General features: G+C 42.7%; 1 protein-coding gene across 1 annotated transcript in view; it reads left to right on the top strand.

Moving 5' to 3' along the window:
- Positions 1 to 27,357, top strand: part of LOC134565216 (integrator complex subunit 6-like) — a 417,942-nt gene that overhangs the window by 323,691 nt on the left and 66,894 nt on the right. The gene's annotated exons all lie outside the window — the stretch shown is intronic.

The raw sequence follows: 27,357 nt of genomic DNA, 5'->3' as shown, positions 1-27,357 counted from the left end.
TGTCCTGGCATTTATAACAGTGGGTTACCGAAATTCTGTGATTTGATTTGTTATTAATAAACCAAATTATTATTAAAAATTGGAATATCTGATTGGCATTTATAACAGTTAGACTGTGGACTTCAGCTTGTACTATGCATTATCCACTATATCATCTGCCCTTGCTTTTTTTTTTTTTTCCCAACTTCCCCTCTGTATAATACAAACACATCCATGTGTAATCACCACCCGGTATCATCCCAAACGTCAAGATCTTTAATGCAGCAAAATGTTTTTGTTGCAAGTCAGGTGGATAATTAAGGTTTATGTTGAGCCACCCAGTACAGGATTGCAAAATCTTTTCCCCATTACCGAGCTTTACCCCCTCAGAGAAATGAACACACATCCCTGGTGAAATAAACACAGCAGCCACGAGTGTTTCACAACATCATTAAATAATCGAGAACAGGAAGTAACATATTTTAAATCATGGAAGACTAAATAAATTCTAAAAAGTATATTTTCCAACTTAGGCAAGGTATGTGTATTAGCACTCACCTTTTTTCTGCAGATCTAATGGTTCATTAAGAAGTTCAGTCTTACAGCCACAGATTACATAATATTGTTAAAATATTATATGTGTTATGAACAAGCTTCCCGGATGGGAGGGGCTGGGCTGCCCCTGTCCTGGCTCCGTGGAGGACGGTCACCCAGTCCACTCCGGGAAAGCGCGGAGCACGCATTGGCATGTTAAAAGAGCTCTGGGAGTGCAGCCCCCCTCCTCCCAATTTGTGCTTTCACCCAGCCTTTTGGAAGAATGGGGGTTTCTCCTGGTTGTAACCCCCACACCCTAGCAAGTTTGAAGACAGAGGGATGCTGCCCCGAAGGGAAAGGCAGCATTCTTCTACCTCATTAAAATGTGAAAAGGAGCGGCTCCGGCCTTGATGGCCCAGCCATTGTTTGCTGTAACTACCTCAGCCGGGATACCTCTGCTTCGGGATACCTCTGCTTCGACCAGGACAAATGCATATGCATTTGTATATGCAAATAAAACTGCCCCTGTGAATCCTGGGAGAGTTTTTTTGGAGAAACTGCACCCCAAGACAAGAAGCTAGGTGCATCAGAGGAGAATTAGATAGTGCCCTAGCCGAGCAAGAAGTAGATGCACCCCCTGGCCTGGTTTGAAGATTCACCATAACCTATGAGGAGCTTAGATACAATGGGAACTGGCTAGCTGAATTAACTTAGGCAGAGAATGGGTAACTCTTGAAACTTTTCCCTGAGGGCAAAGAGTTGACTGCCACTGCTCTGCCTTCTGATGGTTGACCAGAGAGAACTGCCAGGTGTTTCTATGAGAACAAGGACTCAGCATCCACTGGGACAGCACCTGCTCCTTCAGATGGCTGCAGCAGCATGGAAAACTGATCGGACTCTGCAATCCTGCTGATGACTTTAATAATGAGCTGATCACTTTAATAAAGAGCTGAATATTAATAAAGGCATATGCCCTGTTCTTTTCAATATGGAGAAATTATAATTTTGTCAGAATTTCAGAAAATGTATGCAGTGAAAACTGGCAAAATATTGTCTTTCTTGATAAGTGTAAATCAGTTCAGATTTAAACATGTTTAAAAATAAACTGGAATTCTTGTTTTTAAAAGATTATCAGACTTCAGCCTTTCAGGATACATTCAGAAAATTATTATGATTTTACTGAGTATTAATCTAATGGAGGTTGTTCCTCATTTTGGAAACCTGTCTCAGAAGAAGCAGCAGACATAAACATGCTTCAGAGATATTCATATTAATAACAAACAGAATTATCAAATAAAACCAAAATCTCAAATGGCTAGACTTAAAAGCACATTAATTAGACAAACTGGTATTTTCCAGTTCATCCAGTTCATTTACAAAGAAAGTTCAGACACTCTAAAAGCAGATGTTGTGTGTGCCTCTGTAAGTTTCCCAGGATCCAACTTTTTTCTGTCACACATTTGATAAGGTTTGCATCCACCTGTTGAAAATCAGGAGTCGGGCTGGTCTTCCTCTCCCACCCACTGATCACTACAGGTAGTGTCCAGGTTGTTTTGTGTTTTTTAAAAGCCCTGTGTTAACTCAAATTAAATGTGAAAACTTGTATGAGTGCGAGTAGGACTCAGTGGTGTTCTGTCCTTGCTGCTGGTGCTAATGCCTCAGAGAGCACAAAGCCTCACCCCTGACAATTGTGCAGTAACGTGACCTTGGGAGAGACTCTGCCCATCCCAGATGTTATAAATGCCAATACAATATTCCAATTAAAATAATAATTTGGTTTATTAACAAAGATCAAATTACAGAATTTCAGTAAACCCACCAACAGCGGAGATACTTGACAGTCTTTTTCCCGGGAAAATGCCAAGGGTGAATCATGAGATACAGAACCTGGCAGTCTGCTGTCTCCCCTACGGTTCACAAATTTGCCCGGTTCGGTTCAGGGCTTAGTTTTTATACACTTTATTCTGCCCCTGGCAATATTTCCCCATATTTCCCTTTGTTTCCCGGCTAGCTATTGAAATCCAAGGGTGTCTCCGACCAGGCTGGAAAGAGTTCTTTTCTTAGTTCATATGTTAATGTCCAGTTTCTATAGATCCTCATGGCTGATGAATGGTCGAGATATGTATGATGACCGGAGAGGGCGTAGTCAGGAACCGTTGATGTTTCTGCCACCTTATCTGGATGGGTCTCCTCCCGGTGCTCGGTGCTCGAGGAGGCTGCCTGTTTTCAGTAAACCTTTTGTCTCTTTCTGAATGTGAGTTTCTCGGGTGGCGCCTGCCTTTTCAACATTTTGGTTTAGCCAAATGTTACAAGGTGTCCTGAAACTTACATTTTCATATAACACACACAGATATACAGTTTTATAGTTTTAAATAATATTTCATTAACTATAAGAACATGAATTAATAATTTCACATTTTTCACACAGACATTCCAAAGGTACGTGTGTGCCATGGCTGTTGAACCAGAACTGAAACATCCCGGAGCTGTTTGGTTTGGGGCACGCACCAAGCCTGGCTTGGCACTGTCCCACTGCTCTTGCTGTGCCTCGCTGCCTCCGAGGATGTAAAACGATGGAGAGGGTTATCACCGTGGAGGCCTAACCAGGAAAAACAGGCTGGAGACACAGATCTGGGTGCAACAACAGCAGCAGGGCAGAAGACCCGGTTTATTTACAAAAACCTACTTTTATACCTTTACTATGAGGCCTGTGGATTGGAGGAAGGAATTCCCACCTCCACATCACATTGGTGAAGGGGACTGTCACACAGTCTTGTTTGTCCCGGCAAGAAATGTAAAAACAATGGCTATGTTTATAGAACATAGCTGATGTTTACATTAAAAGAGTGTGAGAAGGTACGAACTTCTCCTTTAATATGAGCGCTCAGCAAAACCGGGAAAAACTCATGGCAACAGAGGGTGAGTGTGGGGTGCTCAGTGCCAGCTGCTCTGGGAAGGCTGCCCAGCTGCGCCGGGGGAGATGGAGACTGACACTTTGTGTGGCAGTAACTGGGAGTAACTCAAAGCTGTAGGAAGTTCTCTCCTTTATAGTTAGGTCATTGTTTCTTCTGCTTTCTGCTTTTTGGGCTGCTTTATTTTGCCCAAATAATTAATTATTTCTGTGATTAGAGGGAGATTGAGGTTACTCTCCTTGTTATAATGCTGGTAGAACTGGGAAAAGATGAGAGGAAAAATGTGGATCAAGACAACAAATACAAATGCAAAAGAGCAGAGACATAAGATGCAACAAACAATCTTCAACAAGTTTGTCAGGTCACCTCAAGTGTGAACCAAGGTGTAAAAACTGCTGTTCCTGCAGCTTATAATTGGTCATCTGATTTTTTACCTACCTTAGAAACTTCTGGAGTTACCTAAAAGCATTGACTAGTCTTCTGTTACATAAAATAGTCTCCTTATAGCATGAAACCTGACAGTAGAGTGTGCAGAGATGAAATGCTCCTGAATGATTCTGTGGTGGTTTTGGATGCTATGATGATTATCCATCTGTTTAAATACTTCATATAGAAGATTCACAATTCATTCATCACGGAAAAGATTTTCTTAAGTTGTGAGAAACACAGCATTATGCCCGATTCCTGTAATTTTGCACACTTGATTAGCAAAATATTCCACTTTATCTGTCACAGCATAAGGACATGGTGTAGCAATTATAACAGAGGGTATCATGCTTGGGTTCTGTGTTCACCACTAGCCCAGTGAGCCTGGAACACTGGCACGTGTGTGCTGGCCTGTGCAGTTGTAGAGACTGACTGCAAACATTTAATGAGGGGCCTCCTTTAATGAATCATCAGTCTGAAGAAGTCATGTTGTAGTTTGGATTTAGGGGGGTCCCCAGGGAGGGTTCCCCGGGAGCCCCCTGGGCCCTAAGTTCGTTGGTATTTGCATGCAGGTAGGCAAGGAGACTCTAGACGGCTGGTGAGGTGCTGATGAGGTGAGGATTTATTTGGAGTTTGACCCCGGGAAGGCAACATGGTTACTAAGGGAGAGGGGGAAGGAGGGGGAGAGGGGGAAGGAGGGGGAGAGGGGGAAGGGGAGAGGGAAGGGGAGAGGAGCAGAGCCTCAGGAGGCCTCCAGGGCAACGAGACCTAGCCCGCTTCCCCCTGCACTCTTAACAGGGAGATTCAAAGTGGGCGCGAATAGATCTTCAGGCCAATGGGGTTACAGACACGATACTGCAGGGGAGGTCACAGACTTGGGATAAACCATACACTTCGAGGGGTGAGCCAGAGCATACCATTTCAATAAAATGCAATTCCACAAAGTCACACAGACTAAATTGTATGTTTACAGAATCTGATATGAAAACAGCAAGCGAGCAGATAGGAGAGAGCTAAATAGTTTATATATCTGAATCTTACTTATAGCTCGTAATGCATTTAATTCTTACTAATCAATATTCTTAATGTGATGTTTTGTTTTTCTTGACAGTTCCATTCTCCATGGCACAATGTGGCAGATCCTCTTTGGCTTTAAAGTAACTCAGGAAAGGGAGTGACATATCTGCCTTCCCATTTGCACTCATATTGTCTTTCTGTAGAAAATGATTGGAATTTTCTTTCTAATTAATACCAATTAATTAAAAAGTCTCCATAACAAATTTTTTTTTCACTTTTAAAGACTAGCAGAAGAAACAATACTGCATTTAAACTACCACCTTAAAGCAGCATACATGTTCTGACTTACAACAAAAGCAAGAATTGTTTAACTTAAATTGTCCGAGCTGTTCTTGTAACTTGAATTCACCAGCAAAAGTGGTGGGGTTTTTTTGACTTGCTTATGTGGCAAGTTTTCAAATTTCCCCTCTTCAGTGGAAGCAAGCTGTATTCCCATTCCCTGTCACTGGGGACTTAGACGAACTCCTGTATTTTTGGTGTCAGAGGTTAGACTGTTTTTATGACTAGTGGACCTTAGGAGCCACATAGCACCACTGAGGAAATATCTAGACTACTGTTAAAGTGTAATCTCTTTCAGGGCATGCCTATACAGGAGAGTTAGACAGCTTGAAGCTCTCTCTGCCCATGCTCCCCACTGGCTGGAGCCAAGCCAGTTCCATCTTAGGAATCTTTTAGCTCAACTCTCTGCCTGTGCTTCTGGGTCCCTGGGATGTGCCTATGGACACATGGTGAGCACAGCATGCCAGAGAGCCACATTTGCTGCAGAACAGATAAAATTATTTGAGGAAAATACATCCTAAAGTGTCACCGTCTTTAAAATACTAAATGTAAACAAAGGCAGGTTTAATGCATACTCAGTGAATAAGGCTAAGTATAGGATCTAAGGGATCAAGTCCCTTTCAGGTCTTGTACTGAGTGAATTTTGCCCAAAATGTGTTTGCATTATGCTTCAGATGGGCATCAGGGCTCACTTCTTTGTACTTGGTGTCTTATGGTTCTTTGTGTGGGAGCTCCTTTGTGTGTGCTCCTAAGCTGTATGAAAGAAGCCATTATTGAGTCCTAGACACCGTGCTATTCATAATCATTTTGAAACCTCAGAGAGAACAAACATTTAGAGGTTTATAGACAGTCATCATCTTTATGAAGTGTAGGATCTGTTTCTGCATTGTCTGCAGGACCCTGCTGAGAATCTCCATGTCCTGCTTATCAGAAAACTGCAAGCCCAGCATGGGGTCTACTTTTTTCCAAGGATGTGCGCATACATCTCTTATTTATAAGCAGTTATGGTTGTTTCATTAGACCTCTAATAACATCTCTATTTTATTTTCCTTTCAAAGATGTTTATGCAGTGTTGACACATATTTATAATATCATCTCAACAGTAAGAGTCTATCCTGTCAGATTTATAGCTATTATAAAATATGATGCTTTCTGCATACAAATGGATGGTGGGAGCCCTACAGACACTTTCCCTATTATTACTGCCTAAGGAACCAATAAAAATTTAGCATTTACCATCAGGAAACACCTGCAGAGATTAAATTAAAACTAGATTATATGCTTATCAGTTATATATTACAAAAGCAAACTCTTTGGAGATTGTACTGGTTTGAAAGCAAAACCAGTGAGACTCCAAGTCAGAAATACAATTTAATAGAGAGAGAAGAAACAAACAACAAAAAAGGTAAAAATAAAATAAAATAAAAATAAATGCAATAGTACAAAGGACCACTGACAGAGTCAGAATACAAACCTGACACCCTGTTGGTCAGGGTGTTGGAAGCAGCCCGAAATAAGTCCTCCTGGAGTAACAGATGTGGCTCCGTTGGAGTAGAGACGATCCTCAAGAAAAGGGTACAGTCTTTCTCTGGGAATCCAGTGGAAACAGGCTATCTTGGTGTTTGAGATTGCTGGTTTTATCCCAGTGGAAAGACTTTGGCTCCTCCCACTGGGTGGAGCATCTCACAATGGAATGAGGTAACGTTATCAGTCATGTGAGAGGCCTTAAATGGCCCATTCACAGGTGATATCCCTAGGAGGAGGATGGGTGGAGGAAGAGATAAGAAGGCACTGCCATATCTGCTGTTATCAGGTGTCCCATTAACAGAAGGCATCCACCCTCTTCCCCCCCTAGAGTTACAAGACATAAGGAACAATATCTCCCAACCGACTTCAACAGATGAAAATAGAATACACATTTTTGGTTACATTTTTCAACCCAAGACAAAGATTACCATAAAAATCATTGTTATCAAAATCTTATTAAAAGCTTCAGTTAATACACTCCATTTTGCACCTCCACTGCTCAAGCGTTCTCTGTGTGTGACTTTTTGAGTCTTTGTGCAGCTGTACGGAGAGGAGGCAGGGCAGCCTCACTGACAGCTTTGCTATCACCTCAGCAAATGCCTGCCCTGATATTTGGATTTGTTGTTAAAAGCTGACCACAGGTACCATTTGTCCTTCCCTCTCTGATCTTGGCTGCACTCTTAAGAGCTCTCCACACTGCACACTCTGTTTCTTGAGCATGGCGCCAAGGCAGGCTCCAGGCTTCCTTGTGGAGTTCTACTGGGAATTACTCTGGAGAGCACTTGTCCTTCCTGCTGAACTCGTTCTTTAGTATGGTCAGCAGGACCAAGACAAGGGATTTTCAAAGGCTAGAAGTTCAGGACAAGGAGCTGCTGTTGCTGCTAAGCAGATGGTCTTGTGTTTAGTTTGTACAGCTTTTGACACGTTCCAAACATGCTGCAGAAAAGAGAGACTGGGAGGCAACTGGGCTGGAGTTGATCTCTGACCTGGAAATTCAAAACGCTTCTGGATTTGGGCTTTGCTGCCACCAATGATTGAGAAGCTTAGAGTGCAGATAATGTACCTGCTCTGGCTCAAAGAAGACATGCAGATCCTACCTGTGCCTGATTTGCACACACAATAGTTAGGGTTTATTTCTCCATCTGGTATTACAGTGACCCCTTTGCCTCCAGGCATTAGAAGCAACCTGCCTTGGGCATATTCCAAACTGTGTATGGGAGGGTGTCACTCATGAACAGCCTGAATTGCTTAGGTGAAGGCCCAGGCCAAAACCCCCTTTGACTGTGGAGATTCTGCCAAGTTTGGTGGATCTGGAGGAGGTCACACTAAGAGGAGGTTAGGATCATTGTTTCTGTGATTTTAAAATAACCAGAGTCATGTAGTTTACCAAAGGCCAAACCCAGAAGAGCATTAGGGAGTGTCAGACCATGGTTTCCTCAAGACATTTATTCTGAAGACAAATATGATGTAGGGAACCTTCTGGTGATTTTTTCCAACCCCTCACCATCTCCTCCTATGTGTTAGCACAGACTACAACATTTAGTTAAGTGAATGAGGAGTGTTGGGGGAATCCAACTTAAAAATAACCAACCCAACAACTTAGGTTTATAGAAATAGACAAAATAGTGTGTCGCGGTGCCTTTAAGAGAACTCAGTCTCTCTGCCTGCCCAGGCTAGCTCAGGCACCGCAGCAGGCTAAAGGGTACAGCCAGGCGAGTCACACAAGCCGTCTCATCCCTGTGAGTTCTTGTCCTGAGAGGCTGTGTGAGGCGGTGGAGAATGCTGACAATGACGGAGAAGAAGGGAGGAGCCAGTCCAGTAAAACGACAGATTTATTTGGGGGTCACACGGGAACTCCTTACCACCTGCCAGATCCTAAAATTGCGCCCCCTAGGCTCTTCTGACGTGCCGTTTTATACAGTAGTGAAATGGGGTGTGGTAAGGAGGTTACAACCAATAGGCTTCAACCAAAGAGGTGGTACGAACATGGGGTGACATTACAGAAACCAATCAGGGACAACGGGGAGGGGTTTACACAGACCATGAGATAAGATTGACAAGTAACTGAAGAGTTATATGACTTTGGGGATTCCAGGATAAAACCAACAGGGGAAAATGGGGTACAAGGAACATACCACTGTACAATCAGCCTGCACAAACCCAACAAACCTACCATGAACTTAATTCCATACCATCACAATAGTGCATAGACCTGTGGGGTGGGGAATGCAGAGCCAAAACAGACCCAAAGAAAGGGAGCAGAAATGGCTGGAGCTTGCTTTGCAGGGAAGAAAAAATTTCTGTGCAACCATGGGCTAACATTTTAAGTAATAAGGATTTGCTGGCCCAGCTGATTTTCTCTGAAATAGGTTAAGGAGTGTTATAAATGCTAGGACAATTTATTACTAAATTCAATAATTTGGTTTATTAAAAATTCAAATCACAAAATTTGGAATCAAATTACAGAATTTTAAGCAATAACAAAAACCCCCCACAAACAGCGACACTTACTTGACAGAGTTTCTCCTGGGAAAAAGAGAGCCAAGGGTGACCCATAGACATAGACCCTGGCTGTCTGTGCCTCTAGCTGGGTACACGAATTTGCCATGTTCGAGGCTTGGTTTTTATACTCTTTATTCTGCCTCTGGCAATATTTCCCCATATTTCCCTTTGTTTCTTAGTTAGCTATTCAAACCCAAATTCGTCTCCGGTCGGATTGAAAAGAGCTCCCCTCCCAAGTCCATGTGTTAATGTTCAGTTTCTATGGATCCTTATAGTTGATGAATGTTCAAGATATGGGTGATATTGCTTGATGGTCTGTGAAGGTGGCTCCCGAGGTGAGTTGCTGATACTGGCTCATCTCAATAGGTCCCCTCCCAATACTTGAGAAGGCTGCAAAGTCTTTTGTTCCCTTCTGAATAGAGAAACCTCCTAAAACATAGACTTTTACCTGATATAAATTTATACAGCTTTATAATTTTCCAATTTACCATAAGAATATGAATTAATCATCTCATGTTTTTCACAATTCCCCCATTTCTTTTCTTTTGTTAACCATTTAATTTATGTTTGCATAATCTTTATCATTTTCTGATTGCATATTTACTTAACTTTCAATTTTAGACTAAGTTTCAATGCTTTTGTTTTTCTTGCTACTATTTCTTGCAAATTTCTATAGCTTTTACTGCGTGAGGTTAAACCTCCTCAGAGGTCCTTTTCAATGGGATTTCTGAGGATGAAGAGAACATTTGTGACTAATGATCTTTAGGTAAGGTCTATCGGTTGAAATCTTTTTTTTGAATTTCATCCCCTGGTCCAAATTTCCCTTTTGAGGGTGCTCCAAGGTGGACTGAATTTTAGCTTCAGGGCCGTCTAGGTTGGGAAACCTCGGGCTAAGTTCAGTTTCATTATGCTAGCTCTCTGTTGGGCTCAGTTAGGCTTATGACTATTAGAGTGATCCACAAACTGATTCCTCTGTTTATGCTAGCGCCCATTTGGTTGCATCTAAATGGCGAGGTGTTTGTTTCTTCTCAAACAGCAGGTAAAGGTTGCTCCGATCCTCTTTCTGGTTTCTGCCACATATCTATTAGGTGGTTTCTCTTAGATGGCTTTAGCTGTTCTGTCGCAGTCAGGAGCTTTTTGGACCAAAATCTCGGTTTCTATGTTTTTGTTTTTCTACCCCCGCTTACTGAATTTTAGGTGTTATCTAATTGATTCCCATTTTCCTTACCGATCACATGGTCAAAAATGTCTCTCTTAATATTTCTCTTAATGTTTCTTCGCACCAGCACTTGTTAAAGACATAACAGGGGAACCCTCTAAAACTGAGGGGTTAGCACAGACTACACTTTTGTCATATGAAAAAAACTTCTTTTTCTAGAATCTATCTGATTTTATAAATCAACATCTTGAAGCTCTCTCACAGCTGGCTTCAAATTAAATTTATCCATTCAGATCTAGGTATAATGCAAGTTTAATTTTGAACAGTACTTTTTGAAAAATCTTCGGAAATACCTTACAGGAAGGAAACATGCTACGACTATTATTCAGACAATCTGAATATTTGAATGAGTTTTCTAGTTCATAATTCACTCATCTTCTTTATACAAAATAATTTACAATTCTCTATACAACTCAAAATCTTCTTTTCACACAAGAATGATTTAATTCCTTATCTAGAATTTAAAGAACTTAATACAAAATTCAAAAAAAATCTTCTTTTTTTGTACTGTTACAGGGAGAAATTAAAATTAACAGAAAGAGAATTTTACTTCTTATTAAACGAGGTTTATACTGAAACATACAAACAATTCTTTTTATATTCTACTAATACTTCTGACAATGTCTACTGTGTATATAGCGAGTAAACAATAAACACTAAGACTACTCTAAATCCTATAGCATTAACACAGGTTTTAGCTCTTTAAAGAAAAATTCAGTTAAAAAAATCATAGACAAGCACAAACAATTTGGGCTTATTTCAAGAATTAAACTCAGCACATTCAGAGTGATTTGGTATACAGACAAACATTCATAAAACTCAGTATCTTACAATGTTTTGTGACAACAGCAGTTTCTAAGACAATCAGTTGTTAAGGTTACACACATCTTCTCTCAGTTTCTGCAGTCTCAGTGCAATGAGTCCGCACTACTGCTCATTAACTGAACTACAAATTTATATTTCAGACTCTTACCCAGCGCGGCAAGATACAATCCGCAGTAATAGCTGAAGTGACCACTTCGACAGGGAGCCAATTTAAACAATCAGTGAGCAGGACAACTTAATGAAGGATAACTTTTAAGCAACATTTGTACTTAATACAAATTAAAAGAAAAATTTAAGACCTCATAATCTTGGGGGAGTATTTTAACAAGATATAGGAAAAAACAAGGCACACTAAATAGAAGAAAATGATATTACAAATAGCAGAACTTATTCCTTTACAACTTATAGAATATAACTTTGTTGAGGGTCTGATCTCTTTTAGCTTTTATCATAGGAAGTGGATAAAACAACAGGGTTAATTCATCTGTAACAGGTATCAAAATACTTGAAAACTTTTCAGGGCTACGAGTCACCCTGAAACTCAGGCTCTATTAGCTTACTCAACTTTTTCTAATACAGATACAGGCACCATTATCTGTCACAAAGAACTTCTACAAAATTAACCTATTTTCTATTTATTTTAGATCTAAACCGGTCAGTTTTAATTTACTTTTTTCCTTCAAAAAAAAAAAATCAAATTAATATATGTAATTTAATTATGCCTTTAGTGTACCATTTAAATATTTACTTACCAAAATATAGTATTTAACAATTTAAATAGCTGAAACCTAGGCAACTAGTTTTCTTTCTATTGTATCTACCAAACACAAATGTTTTCTCACACATCAGTTGTTTTTGAGGAGCATATTTTTCTCTTTTTTTTCTTCCTTGCATGTAATGATAACAACATTCAGAAAAATGCAAAACTTCTTGAGGGATACTATAGAAATAAATCTAAAGTAAAAACACTAAGAAAGAAATAAGTCTACACAATTATTCACCCCTAAGAAATACAAGCACTAGAACAATTCTAAGACTTGTACCCTCCAAACCCAGGGATAGACAAAAAGCTACTATACTAAAGGAATAGCCATATATAAAAAACCCTTCCCTGTTTCTTTCAAGTAAACACACAAAAAATAAAGATTACAGAGAATCAGAAAAAAATCATAGCCAGTTCAATTAAGAAGCAATTTTAACTCGGACTCTACTGGTCACACGCTTCAAAAACTCAATCAACAGAAAAAAAACCTCCTTGCAACACGTTGCCTGCCTCCACAAATGCTGTATTATTATTTCATATTTAAACCAACAATCTAACCTAAAAGTGTAGCAATCATTTCAAACATCAATGAGCTACATCGGTCACAATCTTAGCATGCACACAAAACCCCTCACATGCAATAAACAAGCAACTGCAATGCCTACTGTTCTAGGCATCTAAAAACAGCTACCCCTATATCCTTTTATACATGAAATACAAATAGCTTTTTACACTGTCCACAACTACAAAGCAAACTTTCATACGTCTCTCTAAGGCAATCTCGCTGAGCCTCGGCAGCCTAGCTCTAACCAGCAGAAAACACACTAGTTTCTAAAGCTCTCCTAAGAAAACTCCATGGGAAGAGGGAGTCCATACCTACATTCTCCCGCACAAGCATATGGGCGTGACTTTTTGGTGGCTTACTTCTGACAACGGTTAATAGAGAGGAGGGAGGGTAAACTGCCTAAAAAGCAATCTGCACTCTTTCACCATATTGGACAAAAACTACACAAATTCAGGTGATTAAAGGGAGAGAGAAAAAGCATCCTGGCCTTTTCTAAAGTGTTATTCATCAGCTCCAAGTGTTTAGCTTCTACCACTATTTACACAATTCTAAACAAAAAAAAGACTCCTTAAAACCTTTCTCTTCACTTTATCAACTCTATTCTATTGCTAAGCACATCTTTGTTACAGTTTCTAAAACTTTTGTCAATTTCGGCTCCAGGCTGCCGTCTCTTGTCCTGTCGCCGCAAAAAACTTGCCGCTTTTTTTTTTTTTTTTTTTTTTTTTTTTTTCCTCCTTGTCTCCCGGCAACCGGGAACTGCACTCGCCTGCTGGGGTTTTTAGTTTGTAGTGAAAGAAAAAACTAAGAACTCTGCCGATCTCTTTCAGGAAAAAACTCTTTAAAGCAAAACACACAACTCTAGGGAGCCTCCAAAATGTATTCAGCCTGAAGTAAAAGATCTACTGCTACCAAAGAAAAGAGTAAATGAAATTCCTTTTTAATTCCTTTTCCTATCTTTTTTTCCGTAATTTAGCGTCGGTGGCCGGGGGTTTGAAGTCAGGACTGAGTTCTTTTTCGGGAATCCCCTTTGAGCGAGAGGAGGGGTGCAGCCGCGGGTCACGTGGTCCCGCATGGGTCTCGGATGACGCAGTTGATGCTATCACCGAGAAGGCTGCAGAGGGGGCGGGGGTTGGGACAGACTTCGCCCTGACCACCAAGCTGCGAGAGAGGCTTTTCCCGTAGCATTTTTCTCCTGTTAGAACACGGTCACACATCCCCTCCTGACTAAATGCTCTCGCATCTGCGGTGTTCCTACAACTCCGGGGGCAGTGTGCACCTTTCGCAAGGGGCACAAACCCTTTCTTTCTTCCTCCGCTTTTCTACTCTCCCCCCTCCCCTCCTTTCTTCTCCCTCGCACTGGGGATGTGAGCACTGGCTTTGGTTCGGAGCGCATGCGCTGGCTTGAACCAGGGAAGAGCGGGGTTTCGGGGTGGCGAAAAGCAACGGGGCAGGGGTCTCAGTTAGTGAGACCCCGTTCTCTGCCGGCGGTGCCGCTGCTGTAGCGGGATGAACCCGGGTACGCTGCGGACTAGGGTAGGGAGCGGGCTCTAGGATCGGGGCAGGGGCCGGCGCTGGCGGGGGTTCGCAGGGAGGAGGAAGGCAGTCCGGGGGCTCCCATTCATTCTTTTTTCTCAACTCCCCTACCGGATACACCCTAAACTGGGATCCATCCCACAACGGCGCACATTCTAACTCGTCTCTCTCCCTTTTCCTCTTGTTTTTGACATATTTACACAAAGCTTGACATGTCCAGGACTCAAACGTGCCGAACTTCGGCCAGACCACATATTTCTCTATCTCCTTCCAGGACATTCGTTCCAATATTCTAACATCTATCCCAAGGGGCTTTCCCTTGGGATCTCAGGGACCACTTCTGCCGAGTCTTCTCACAAATCATCCTCCTGATCTCTACTGAGATACGATCTTATACTCCCTATGGCACAGAAGTTATGAGATACTAAAAATTAAATCCTGAGTTTCCGAACTCGGTGCCGTTAACTTAATGATCCAATGGATGACCGTTCCGTGGAAGTTCAGTCAACTGAGGGCTCTGTAACTGCTACTGAAAAAATTAACGGACCCCACTCGGTCGCGGTCAAGAAGGCTTACTAGTCTCTGAACTCGAAGGGACGTCCTCTTTCCTTCAGGACCCCTGGTGACTCCCACACCCCATCGGGTAACACTCACACGTGAAATATCACGCGTTTCACACACACTCACACACACATATACGTTCTCAAACACTTGGTCACCCCACTCAACCACGCTATACTTACGGTCTTTTTCCTGCGTGGATTCTTCGTGCACGTAGACTTTTACGAGCGAAAAAAAAAAACGCGGTTCAGGGAAACCCCTGCTGAGTTCCCGAGCCCTCCCCAAGCTAGCTTGTCCTAACACCTAATACTTTCGCTGTTGTGGGTTCTGGGTTCGTAGAGCCAGTTCGTTCTTTCGGACTTACCCGCTCTGCCAGGCCGCTTTTTACAGCGGAGCGCCCCCCGGTCAGAAGCAGGGGTCCGTAGAATATTCAAAACTGGCCCCACGTTGGGCACCAAAATTGTTATAAATGCCAGGACAATTTATTACTAAATTCCATAATTTCGTTTATTAAAAATTCAAATCACAAAATTTGGAATCAAATTACAGAATTTTAAGCAATAACAAAAACCCCCCACAAACAGCGACACTTACTTGACAGAGTTTCTCCTGGGAAAAAGAGAGCCAAGGGTGACCCATAGACATAGACCCTGGCTGTCTGTGCCTCTAGCTGGCTACAACAATTTGCCATGTTCGAGGCTTGGTTTTTATACTCTTTATTCTGCCTCTGGCAATATTTCCCCATATTTCCCTTTGTTTCTTGGTTAGCTATTCAAACCCAAATTCGTCTCCGGTCGGATTGAAAAGAGCTCCCCTCCCAAGTCCATGTGTTAATGTTCAGTTTCTATGGATCCTTATAGTTGATGAATGTTCGAGATATGGGTGATATTGCTTGATGGTCTGTGAAGGTGGCTCCCGAGGTGAGTTGCTGATACTGGCTCATCTCAATAGGTCCCCTCCCAATACTTGAGAAGGCTGCAAAGTCTTTTGTTCCCTTCTGAATAGAGAAACCTCCTAAAACATAGACTTTTACCTGATATAAATTTATACAGCTTTATAATTTTCCAATTTACCATAAGAATATGAATTAATCATTTCACGTTTTTCACAGGAGTGTTCAAACAAGTATATCCAGATCAGAGGGGTGGTAACCTATTTCTGGGCAATGATCATCAGCCTCTGGGCAGACTGGGGGAAGACTGTGCTGTCAACAGAGCTGGATTTGGGAGGAGACACATGTCCACAGCCTGACTTGCAGCACTGTCACAGCCTAACCCAGGCCTGCCGTGTGCCTTCCTCTCGGAAGAGCTGGAGTGTGCACTCTGCCTTCCCCCATGCCTGCAGGGACAGGCTGTACATCAGCATTTTTATAACAAGCTCTCCCTTGAGGGGAGGTAATGGCCAGACCCAGTCACTTCATCACCAGCCACACGTGCATCCCAATTCTGTGTGGAAGTCTGAGTTCTGTCATTTTACTTGGTCAAATCACCGTATTTAACTTGAAAAGGCCTGCTCATCCTCTCTTGCTCTGCTTTCAGGCTCTGAGCAATGTGAATTATTGACAGGGAGATTTAAGGTTTCATTTTTCAAAAATGACACACATTTTTGTATGTACATACCTATAGCCAAGATGTAGAAAATCCTTAACTGTAGTCTGAATTTTCCATTGTCATGCTACACAATTCACTTCTGCTGCCACTAGAAGTATAATAGTCACTTGAACAAATACCAAAGGAAACGTTTAGTTGGAAACCTTGCCCATATTAATATTTCATTTTTCAAATAATGTTTTTATCTGGGTTCTTTTGGAGGCCTCAGCCTACTTTGCCTTTTTCTGTTGGGCACCCTTTCTGTTACTGAACTACAGCTGGCTACTCCTGAGATGAAATGCCACTTTGTGATGAAAGGGTTCAGAATTGAGCACTCATTTAAACTGCATAAAAAGCTAAATTATAGTATCAGTCATTGTATCAATCATCTGTGACTACCTCATGTGCAGCCTTGTACCAACACATTTGTAAGTCTCATTCCACATCAGTTCTGGTGCAAATTTACATTTATTCTGAAATGCAAACATAACAAAATTTATTTTAAATGACTTGGCTTTTTTTCCTCCCATGTAATAACCAGCTCTCAGATATAATCTCCCTCTTGAAAGTCATGAAAATGTCAGTGAGGACAAGGGTAGCAATGAAGTTCCCAGATTTCCTTTGGCACTGGTAGGAGAATTGCTGCATGTTATAAATGTCCAGCCAATTCCAAATTAATAAATACTTTTATTAATTAAAGAATTAACAAAAGAAAAATTTAGGACAAGCCAGCAATCAGAAGTTCAGTGTCGAGTCACAGGATCAGCACTGGGTGAACCTTAGCTACAGCGTCTAGCGCACCGTAACTCCCCCTGTTCACAAAATCCAGTCTTTTAGGGGTCTCCTTATATACAGTTTATTTAGCTGGGGGCAGAGTATTTCTCCACAGTTCTTTGTCCTCTGTCTTTTTCTTCATATTCATAGGAGTCTCTTTCTGCCATCCGGTCTGTTGAATGGGGCTTCCGAGAGAAAAATGAATAGTAATTCAGTTTCTCGGAAGCCTGAATGGGGAGGTGGACTTGTGAATGGAGAGGCATTTTCCCGACAGGGGTATTGTTCATCCTGGATTCCTGGCAGTGGCCTTTGTTCATCCTAAAATTCGTTTGTTTCAAGCCTGACCAGCTTGTTCATTTTATTTTACAGAACATATATTAAATCACATTTTATATACACAATAACACGAATTATTTCATGTCATTTATTACACTGCATAACTTGGGTTTTCACAGCAGATCTGCAGTGCCTACGTGGTCTGAGTGCAGCCCAAGGGAACTAAATTACACCTGGCCACAACCTGGTGAGAATCTAATCTTTGTCTGTTTGAAGTTTGTAACCTTTCTTTCAATATGTTCTGCCACGCTCAGAGCCAGGCTCTGCTCAGTGAGTGCTGGAAGCCTCAGGGAGGTTTCTGTGGGTATTGCCCACTGTGCCACCACCACCAGCTCTCCTGCTGCCTTCCACACGGCCCCTTTCACCTTCCTACTGCAGTTCCATGTGCTGCTTCCCACCTCCCCCTTAGCTGTGCCTGAGCAGCCCAGCCAGATGCCAGCACCAGCTTGGGAAGGAGCATAGGGACAGTGAGTGATGCCAGCTGGAGCTACAAACCTGTGTGGAGAGCAAGCCCCAAAACAGCCTTCCTGCCACGTTCTCCTTGCAGGGCTGCACCTACCTCACCCCAGGGAGAAGTGGAAGAAAGCAGGAAACAGCATCATGAATGCTGGAGGGAGAGATCTCTTTCACCTGTTTTGTGAAGTTTATTTTGTTAGTTTGGGTAACATTACAGCATTCAGAAGATGGTTAGAATGAAATGTGGGCTTTAGTTTAAAATCCCCTGCACCACAGCATGGTGTGCCCCCTGTTTATAGGCATTGTGCTACTTGTCACAGGAAAATTATTTTGGAGAGAAAATAGTGAAACAAGACACCAGTGATCTCAGAAGTTTTCCTCTAAAATGAAATTTTGAGAAAATTATTGATTGCTTGAAGCATTTCATTACAGTAAAAGTAGGCTTTAGCTGGGAAAGGTGTTCCCAGCATAAGTGAAGCACAGATCCTCATAAAACTCCTGGCATAGTACAGTCTTTCCCCAATATAACACTAATAGCACAGTTCAGTATAGAGCACATACATATTGTAGTTGGTATATTCTTATTTTTAGTTTCTTTGTATTTTTGGTAGTAATACTGATAAATTCACCAAAGTCTTATTACACTCATAAGAAATATTTTACTAAGAGAAAGAATGAACAGTTGGGATACCTTGGATTATATAAGGATAAAAGTCTATAAAGTAATACTACTGAAATTATAGCAATGGGAGATAAAAATCAGATCCATGGAATTTAGTGAAAACAACAGCACTGCTGTCTGACCTTATTTCTGCCCTCTACATAGTCATTAGCAAGACCGTGCCACTTATTTACAGCTTCCTCCTATTGCAGGCCCAGTCTTAGGCAGTAAATTCAATTGCAGAAGTATTTTCACTCAAGCAGTTGCATTTAGAATAAAGTCACTGTCCTAGGGTGACTTTATGATGCTTGTATCCCCAATCGTCTGTGCTGTATATTGAGTTCTGTGCCTTTAAGACTGGCTCTGAGAGCAAAGCAGGGAACGAAGAAGCGCCAAGTTTTTTTTGAAAATAGCTCTCACTCCTGCACATTCCTGTCCAGACAGTGGTTCATCTGAAGCACAGACCGACGGCTGGGACAGAGATCTTTTTTGCTTTTTAGTTAGTTTTAGCTAGCTAGGGCAGAGAAGTTCCCTGGACTTTTTGTGTGTGGGGAGGGGGGTGGGGGGGGTTCCCTTTTTCTTGGGACTGTTTAAATCTGTTCTGGACTGAAAACCCCAGAGGAGCACCGAAGGCTCGCACCTGCGCTCCACCGGGCCTGGACCTCCAGAGAGACTGGGACTGATAAGAGACTGAGTGAGCTGAGCTACCCACAGCAAGGACTCTCTGAATTTACCATCTCACATCAGAGCAACGAAAGGTTTTATTGTTTTATATTATTCATTCTTTATGCTTGTGGGCATTTTGTTTGTTAAATAAATAGTTTTTTCCACTTTTCTCTGAATAAGTTCTTTTCCTGGACCGGCTGGGGGGAGGGGCCGTTTGGGTTCACTTTCCAGAGAGACCCTATTCAGAGGTTTCCTCACAAATTTGCCCTAAACCAGGACAGCTACCGACATGCTTTCTCCCAAAAATCAAGAAAATGTGTGGCAACCTTGTATGCTTTGTCTGCAATTTTGGTAACTCTTCCCAATGATACACTTTAGAGTCAAGTTGACCTTTATGGGTTTCACAGCTAAGGCAACAGTTACATAAAAATGATGAATGAGCAACAACAAAATAGGAAGGCTGGGATCATATAATCCAAACACCAGAAATGACTGCACTTATACTTTACTATTTCAGTGAGTGTCTTAGGCTCCTTATTTGGTGTAGCTGCTGACTTAAGCTCACTGTCTGGTTTAGCTACACCCTGAGTAGCTGGGGTGTTCGCTGCAGCTTGAGTGACTGGAGTAGCTACTGATTTATCTTTTTGCCCTCTTGCTTCTATCTGCTGCCCTACAGTATCTAGCAGTGTGCAATAAGCATATGCCAGGGCCCAGCTTATTGCAACAAGCTTTTCCTCTTCATAGTCATAATAGCAGGTTTTTTTCAGATATTTATTCACTTCATCTGGGTTTTGAATTTGTTCACATGAAAATTCCCAAGCTGGGGTATCAGAAAATTCTTTCAAGGTTCGGCCCATTCTCTCTTATTCTTTACACCACTTAGGATTTTTCACACCCGGGTCTACTTCTGAGTCAGGGCTCTCATCAGCTTCTCTGGACATCTCAGCCCTCATCTTAGAGAAGCTGAAAACTATGTAGAGGAAGCTCAGCAGATGAAATACTAGGAAGGTGGTATCTTTAACATTCAGGGGACACTGAACATTCTCTAAAAGTGATTTAACTGATTTAAAGGAAAAGGAAAGGAAAGGAAAGGCTGAAAAACTTCATCCTCTACTCTTCATCTAACAAACTGGGTGCAATTACTAATAAATCTGCAAAGCATGCTGCTGGAACTAGGACACAGGGTAGGATAAAAAAACTATAAACCAAACATACTTGGCACAAACTCTAGTGCCTGTATAAACTTTCTATAAATCATTATCACTGATCCTAAGAGGATAGCTATCTTAATTTGTGCACTTTTAGTGCAAAAGCTATGTGTTAGAGACAACATTGGAGCTATTTCTGGATAAGAAAACAAACCTAGGGACCAGAAAGGTATTAAAACCTCAGAAAAGCCTAGGGAACAGAAACACAAGAAGGACTCTATTCTGAGACATTATGAATTCAAGGAGCAACATGGCTACTGACTGTTTTATCCCCAGACAAAGTATGACCAAAATGCAATCAATAATCAATACAAGTTTTTTCTACTCTCTCGGGCCCCACGTAGGGTGCCAATAAAAATGTAGCTGTTCTGGTTTACGGCAAATTTGGGAGGAAATTCCCGAATAGGGTCCTTCTGGAGAAGTGAACCCAAACGGCCCCTCCCCCCAGCCGGTCCAGGAAAAGAACTTATTCAGAGAAAAGTGGAAAAAACTATTTATTTAACAAACAAAATGCCCACAAGCATAAAGAATGAATAATATAAAACAATAAAACCTTTCGTTGCTCTGATGTGAGATGGTAAATTCAGAGAGTCCTTGCTGTGGGTAGCTCAGCTCACTCAGTCTCTTATCAGTCCCAGTCTCTCTGGAGGTCCAGGCCCGGTGGAGCGCAGGTGCGAGCCTTCGGTGCTCCTCTGGGGTTTTCAGTCCAGAACAGATTTAAACAGTCCCAAGAAAAAAAAAAAAAAAAAAAAAAAAAAAAAAAAAGTCCGGGGAACTTCTCTGCCCTAGCTAGCTAAAACTAACTAAAAAGCACAGGAAATCTCTGTCCTGCAGTCTGTCCAAGCCTCCGCTGAACAACCGCTGGAGAAGAATGTGTAGGAGTCAGGCAGTTTTCCTCAAAACAAACTCGGTGCTTCTCCTTCTCTGCTTTGCTCTCAGAATCAGTCTTAAAGATACAGAACACAATATACAGAACAGATGATTGGGGATACAAGCATCATAAAGTCACCCTAAGACAGTGAGGCAGCACTGGAGAGTGGTAAATCTCATAACTTTAAGTAAGAAAATGGAAGTTCTGCTTTCCTTTCTGCCTTTTATTTCCTGTATTGGCCTAAGTCATTTAAGACCAGACTGCAAGTGTTACCTGATTTAGATTAAAAAGGCAGAAAGTGTACAATTAAAAAGAACAAAAACCAAACCAAACCTGTTACCAATAGTGAAAATTCTGCTGGGTGGTGAAGAAAAGAGGGCATGCAGCAGTCAAGGCGATTTTGAATGACAAAAGTGCCTTTGGCTTCTACTGATTAGACACTGATTTCTTCCTCAGTGAATGAGAATAAAATAGACACCATGTGAAATATGTTGGATGTGAATTGGTTTATATGACTGTTAACAGTTGGGACTAATATCTGTCACTAAACTAAAATATTGGGAACTATACTAGTAACAGGAGAGTGTCTGTTGCTCAGTCTTGCTGGTTGGTTATGCTCCCTGCTTTAGTTTTTGCTAAGATACAGAAGGCTCCATTTTTAAACAGACAAGTAATTTAATTATTAGAAGAGATATATGACATGCCCATAACCATGACTGGTAGAGTGTTTCCATTTGTTATGATCCTAGACCAGATCTGGGCTCATCTGGAGAGCTTCTTCCAGCATGGTGATACTTGGTTTTTATGGGACTTTCCTTTCTCTGCAGGATTCTGGGGCAGACATCTAGATTGGGTTAAGGCTAGTTCTTGGTTCAGGATTTTTTTCCACTATTGTCCAATAAAATTTGTTTAATGGCCTGTGTGACACAGTGACTGATGCTGAAATCCTCTTATGTCTTTTGGAAATGCAATAGAAGCAATTTCCAGCCCATGTCACAGGAAATTTACATGTTCCAATGAATAAAAATTAAGATGAAAGCAGGATGTGTGGGAAGAGCTGGTAGTGATAGAATCATTCCCAGCTGCTTTCTTGGTTGCAGAGTAATCACAAAATGAGGATTTTTTACTAAGCTTGTTTAATCCTCATCACTGGATTTTGGAAGGATGTGGCCACTGCCAGCTGCCTTGCTGAGTTATGTGCATGTTCTGTACCGTTGGAAAACTCATGATTAGGCTCTGACCAGAAAACAAACCTCAATGAGAAAGAACTGTCACCAAACCCCTAAAGTCCACTGTCTGCAGAGTCCCATTTCTTAGATGAGCTGGTTTGTTTTAATGGTGTTAAGGAAAAGCGCTATTTGGAGGCAGAAGGCAGAGTGTAGCCCTGGCCTCTGAAATCAGATCACACTCTTTTGCCTATCTACTGGGAAAGGAGCAGCTGAGGATAAAGCTTGCACACAGGCAGCTCTGTATAGTACTTTGAGGAAAGCTTCAGAAAAGATAAGATTCTCATTTTGTACTTTGACAAAGAGCTGCACTGACTGCAAGAGTCCATGTTACACTCACAGCAAGTACAGCAATTTTCCATGGTGTGGCTGCAGCACTGCCCCACCTAATTTTGTTGCCCTCCCTGTTTGCCACATCACCAGCTCCAGGGAGCTGGGGGTGCTGTGGATGTGCCAGTCCCAGAGCCTGGAAACAAAGGGTTCATGGGAGAGCTTTCTGAGTCTGTGCAAGCAATGAGAAGTTAAGAGTCCAGCAGCCTTTGCTGCTTTTGCTTGAAAATAGTAAACAAGTAAGAAAAATATTATGGTTGTATCTGGTATGCAGTAAGGCTTTAAATTTGAGTTTACTTACCTTTCAAGTATTCCACATATCCCGTATTTGACCAGAGGTTTGCAAACGTGGCCCTGGGAGGGTTGCAGGGGTAATTGGCTGGCAGCGTAGGACCGTATTTAATTAGCAAGGAATGCACCGGCCCTAACTGCATTCCCTGCAGGAGCCACAACCCACATGGCTACAGGTGCTGTCCTGCTTGCTCCTTCTCAGGGTTGCTGTTCCCTGAGACTTTCCTCGGGGTCGCTGTTCCCCGAGGTAATAAGGCTTTCGAGCTTCTCTTGCCCAAAAGGTCTCATGCCGGAGCCAGAGAAGACAAGCTGAGTCCGCTAGTGTATGTTTCCAAGGTTGTTTATTCTTCATTATCTCTTAGTTCTTTCTCAGCTCTGCAAGGCGTCCCCAGCACAGCAGGACATGAGGCGGACTGGGGCGGATCAGAGAGTCCCGGACCCTTTGTACCATTCCTCTGGTCCAACCACCGTCCACAATGTACTTTTTATTTACAAAATCTTACCAATACTTACTACCTATGTTAACATGTCATTTCTACTCTAAACCAATCCTTGTAATACAACTCAGCAGGAAATGGGGGAAAAGAACAAGAACAAGGAGAACAGGACCACTCCCCAATTCCTCCATCTTGCCTCTTCAAGCCCATATACTAAAAATCCAAGATTCTACATTTACACTCTGTGATAAACTAAATACTACTTATTTTGAATTTTCTCAGCTTGTGATTCTTCATACAATGTGGGCATTCACTCCCATGGACAGGGATCAGAGGCAGTGTCCTGCTGGGCTCTGTGTGAGGCTGGTTGACCCCCTTGTACAGATCCCAGACCCCCCTGTCTGGTCTCCAAACCCTCCAGGGTGGCCAGAGGGATGTCCTGGACTCCGACAGCTCCTCAGGCCCAGGGATTACTCTTCCTCAGGCAGGAGTGCTGCATGCTGCAGTTTGTGCTGCATTTGGAAAAGAATACATTTGGATATTGCTATCAGGACAGAAGTCTTTCTGTTTTCTGTTTTTTACTCTGCCATGATGACAGGCAATATCAGGTCCTGCTGCTCTCTAAGTACACGAACCACTGGTTGCCATAACCTTGCTGGATTCACATTTTTGAATGCTTCTTTTATTACCATTTCGGGGCAGCTGGGCCTGACTGACTAGCATCAGCTGCTGATCTTCCTGAGTTCATTTGGAGTTTCAAGTGATTGATACCTCAGAGAATTAAGCTCAAAGTGCACCAGGAAAGACTGCCTAGAGCTAAAATACCCACAGTCAAAGCCCATTAACTGGAATGTCTGTTTCACTGAGAGTCTTTGGGAAGCTGAGGCTAATTTTTCCTTTGTTGCCACCATTCGGAAGTGTTCTGACTTGATACACTGTTGTGATTTAGATTTAAGGGGGGGTCCCCGGGGAAGGTTCCCTGGGAGCCCCCTGGGCTCTAGGGTTGTGGGTGTTCGCATGCTGGCAGGTAAAGAGACTCTAGATGATGGTGGGGTGCTGATGAGATGAGGGTTTATTCGGTCTTACCCTGGGAAGGCAGCATGGTCACTGAGGGAGAGGGGGAAGGGAAGGAGAGAGAGGGAAGGGGAGAGAGGGAAGGGGAGAGGGGGAAGGGGAGAGAGCAGTCTCTGGAGACCACCAGGGCAAAAAAGAGAGTGAGCCTTGTCCGTTTGCACCCTTAACACAGAGGTTCAAAGTGGGCGCGGTAAGACTCTTTAGCCAATAGAGTTACAGATACATGATACTGCAGGGAGGGTACAGACTTGGGATAAACCATACACTTTCCAGGGGTGAGCCAGAGCATACCATTTCCATAAAATGCAATTCCACAATTCACCCTTTTTTCGTTAAAATGTGAGAAGAGGAATATGACATATGACAATTAACAATTTAAAAATGAAACAGTAATTACACAGTTTTGCAGCATAAGAACAAATACAATTGCAGTAAGGATTATGTTATACTGTGAACAGTTTATCTGACTTTGTAATTGCAGTAAACGGGTTATGTGGGTTTATATTGCAAGATTTAAACAAATTAACAAATTTGTTATAGCTTTTTTAGTGTGACTGGCTTAATGGTGTCTAGCCTTTTCCAACTGGCTTATCAGACTACTACCGCCCCCAGTTCTAGGCTGTGGCGCTGACTTCTGCTCGTACTCTAGGGACAGGAAAACACTTGGAGTACTCCAAGCTCTACACAAGGCTTCAGATTTTCACTCATGGATCTGAGCCAAATTATTCCTTTCACTTTCTAACTGATACAATCAAAGGATCTACACTCTGCATGCAATTGTTTACATTCATTTATATGTACCCATTGTGGATTTTTTTCGTTCATACTTGCACCAGAAGTGTCGGAGACTTAACAGAAGACTCCTAGTTTTAGGTCATCAAAAGAAAAACAAAAAGAAAAAAAACTACAAAAACCATCAAATACTTTCTCAGACACTTCGGTTATCAGTCACCTTCAGAACTTACTGAGGACAGCATAAACTTAATAGCATTACTGATTCAGTAGTTTAATACTGAATTGCGCTTCACAAGAAAACAATTCAAAAACTGCTTCTCATGGATTTACCTTTGTGACCTGAAAAGGCCTCTGCTTTCTAAAACTGAAAACAGGGGAATCTGCAATATGAACACACACAAAACTAGAAAGGCATAATTGTAAAACTACTTCATGGGGATGGGAAGGAAATGGATTGGAGAAATAGGGGTTTGGATCACCCTGCTGTTTGGCTAGAACAGCAAGGGACAGGGGCAGAATAACAGGGAAAGGGGATCATAAAGTAGAATTAACAATTATACAAGGCTGTAAAATTGGTATTACAAATTTACCTTAGCTTTGGGTTTTGGTTTCTTAGCTTTTACCTTGTGGGACTTGGAAAGCAGAAGGTGGAACTAAGAGCTGGAGGGAGAGGCACGTGGCCATGTTGGCCATGCGGCTACAGTGCACGTGGTGTCAGCCATGCTGTGCCGGACTTAGCAGGACAGGGTTAACTTTCAGGGGTTTGTTAAGGGAAGGGGGGTTAGGGAGAAAGAGCAGTGATGGGAGGAGGGATAAGGGTGAGAAAGGAGGTTACAGAATTTACAAAACCGAGTTTTGGGAGGTGCGGGGCTTGGGAGCAGGTGAAGACTGCTTTTTCTTTCTCTGATGGCTTTCTCGCTGAACCAGGTGGGCTTGGGTTCTTTTCGCTGCTGTCTAGGGCGTTGGCTGCTTGGGCTCGATCGACGGTGTGCAGGGCCCTTCTCGCTGCTGCTGCTGGGCGGGGGTTAGGGCCGGGTGTGCTCCGTGTGGCTTCTCTGGGTGCTGCGGGCCGCGGCTCTCGCCAGGGCTTCGCAGCGCTGGCTCTCGGGCCCACGCCGCTGCGGTCTTGCCAGGCTGGGGCTGCTCCCTCTGCACCGCGGGCACGCGCTGCGGCGGTGGTCCCTCTGTGCCGGGGCTCGCACCGGAGCCTCGCCCCGCTGGGGCCACGCTGCCCACGCCGCGCCACAGCGGGCTGGGGTTGGGACCCGGGCCCAAGCTGCGCTGGCTGGTGGTGGTGGCTCACGGAGTCTCCACGAGGTTCTGCGCTGTGCTGGTGGTGCAATGGTCTTTGTCTCAGGGTCGTTGGTGCTCTGGCCCCAGGTTGGGCACCATTTGTTGTGATTTAGATTTAAGGGGGGTCCCCGGGGAAGGTTCCCCGGGAGCCCCCCGGGCTCTAGGGTCGTGGGTATTCACATGCTGGCAGATAAATCGACTCTAGACACTGGTGGGGTGCTGATGAGATGAGGGTTTATTCGGATTCTTACCCCGGGAAGTCAGCATGGTCACTGAGGGAGAGGGGGAAGGGAAGGAGAGAGAGGGAAGGGGAGAGAGCAGTCTCCGGAGACCACCAGGGTAAAAAAGAGAGCGAGCCTTGTCCGTTTGCACCCTTAACACAGAGGTTCAAAGTGGGCGCGGTAAGATTCTTTGGCCAATAGAGTTACAGATACATGATACTGCAGGGAGGGTACAGACTTGGGATAAACCATACACTTTCCAGGGGTGAGCCAGAGCAAACCATTTCCATAAAATGCAATTCTGCAATACACTAAGATGTAATATACTGTTCTGGTTTTTTAAGCTGTCTGATGGCTAAATGCTCTCTTTAGTGGTAATTTCTGAATTAAAAAAAAAAGTCAAGTTATATTTTTATGGTGATTTTAGCTTTATCAGGTTATTGTTTTCCTGAGACATGATTCAGATAAGCTCCTCTTATGTATATCA

The sequence above is a fragment of the Prinia subflava genome (assembly GCF_021018805.1).
Source record: "Prinia subflava isolate CZ2003 ecotype Zambia chromosome W unlocalized genomic scaffold, Cam_Psub_1.2 scaffold_41_NEW, whole genome shotgun sequence".
Lineage (NCBI taxonomy): Eukaryota > Metazoa > Chordata > Aves > Passeriformes > Cisticolidae > Prinia > Prinia subflava.
The sequence above is the reverse complement of the archived record's forward strand: the minus strand, read 5'-3'. Positions and strand labels throughout refer to the sequence as shown.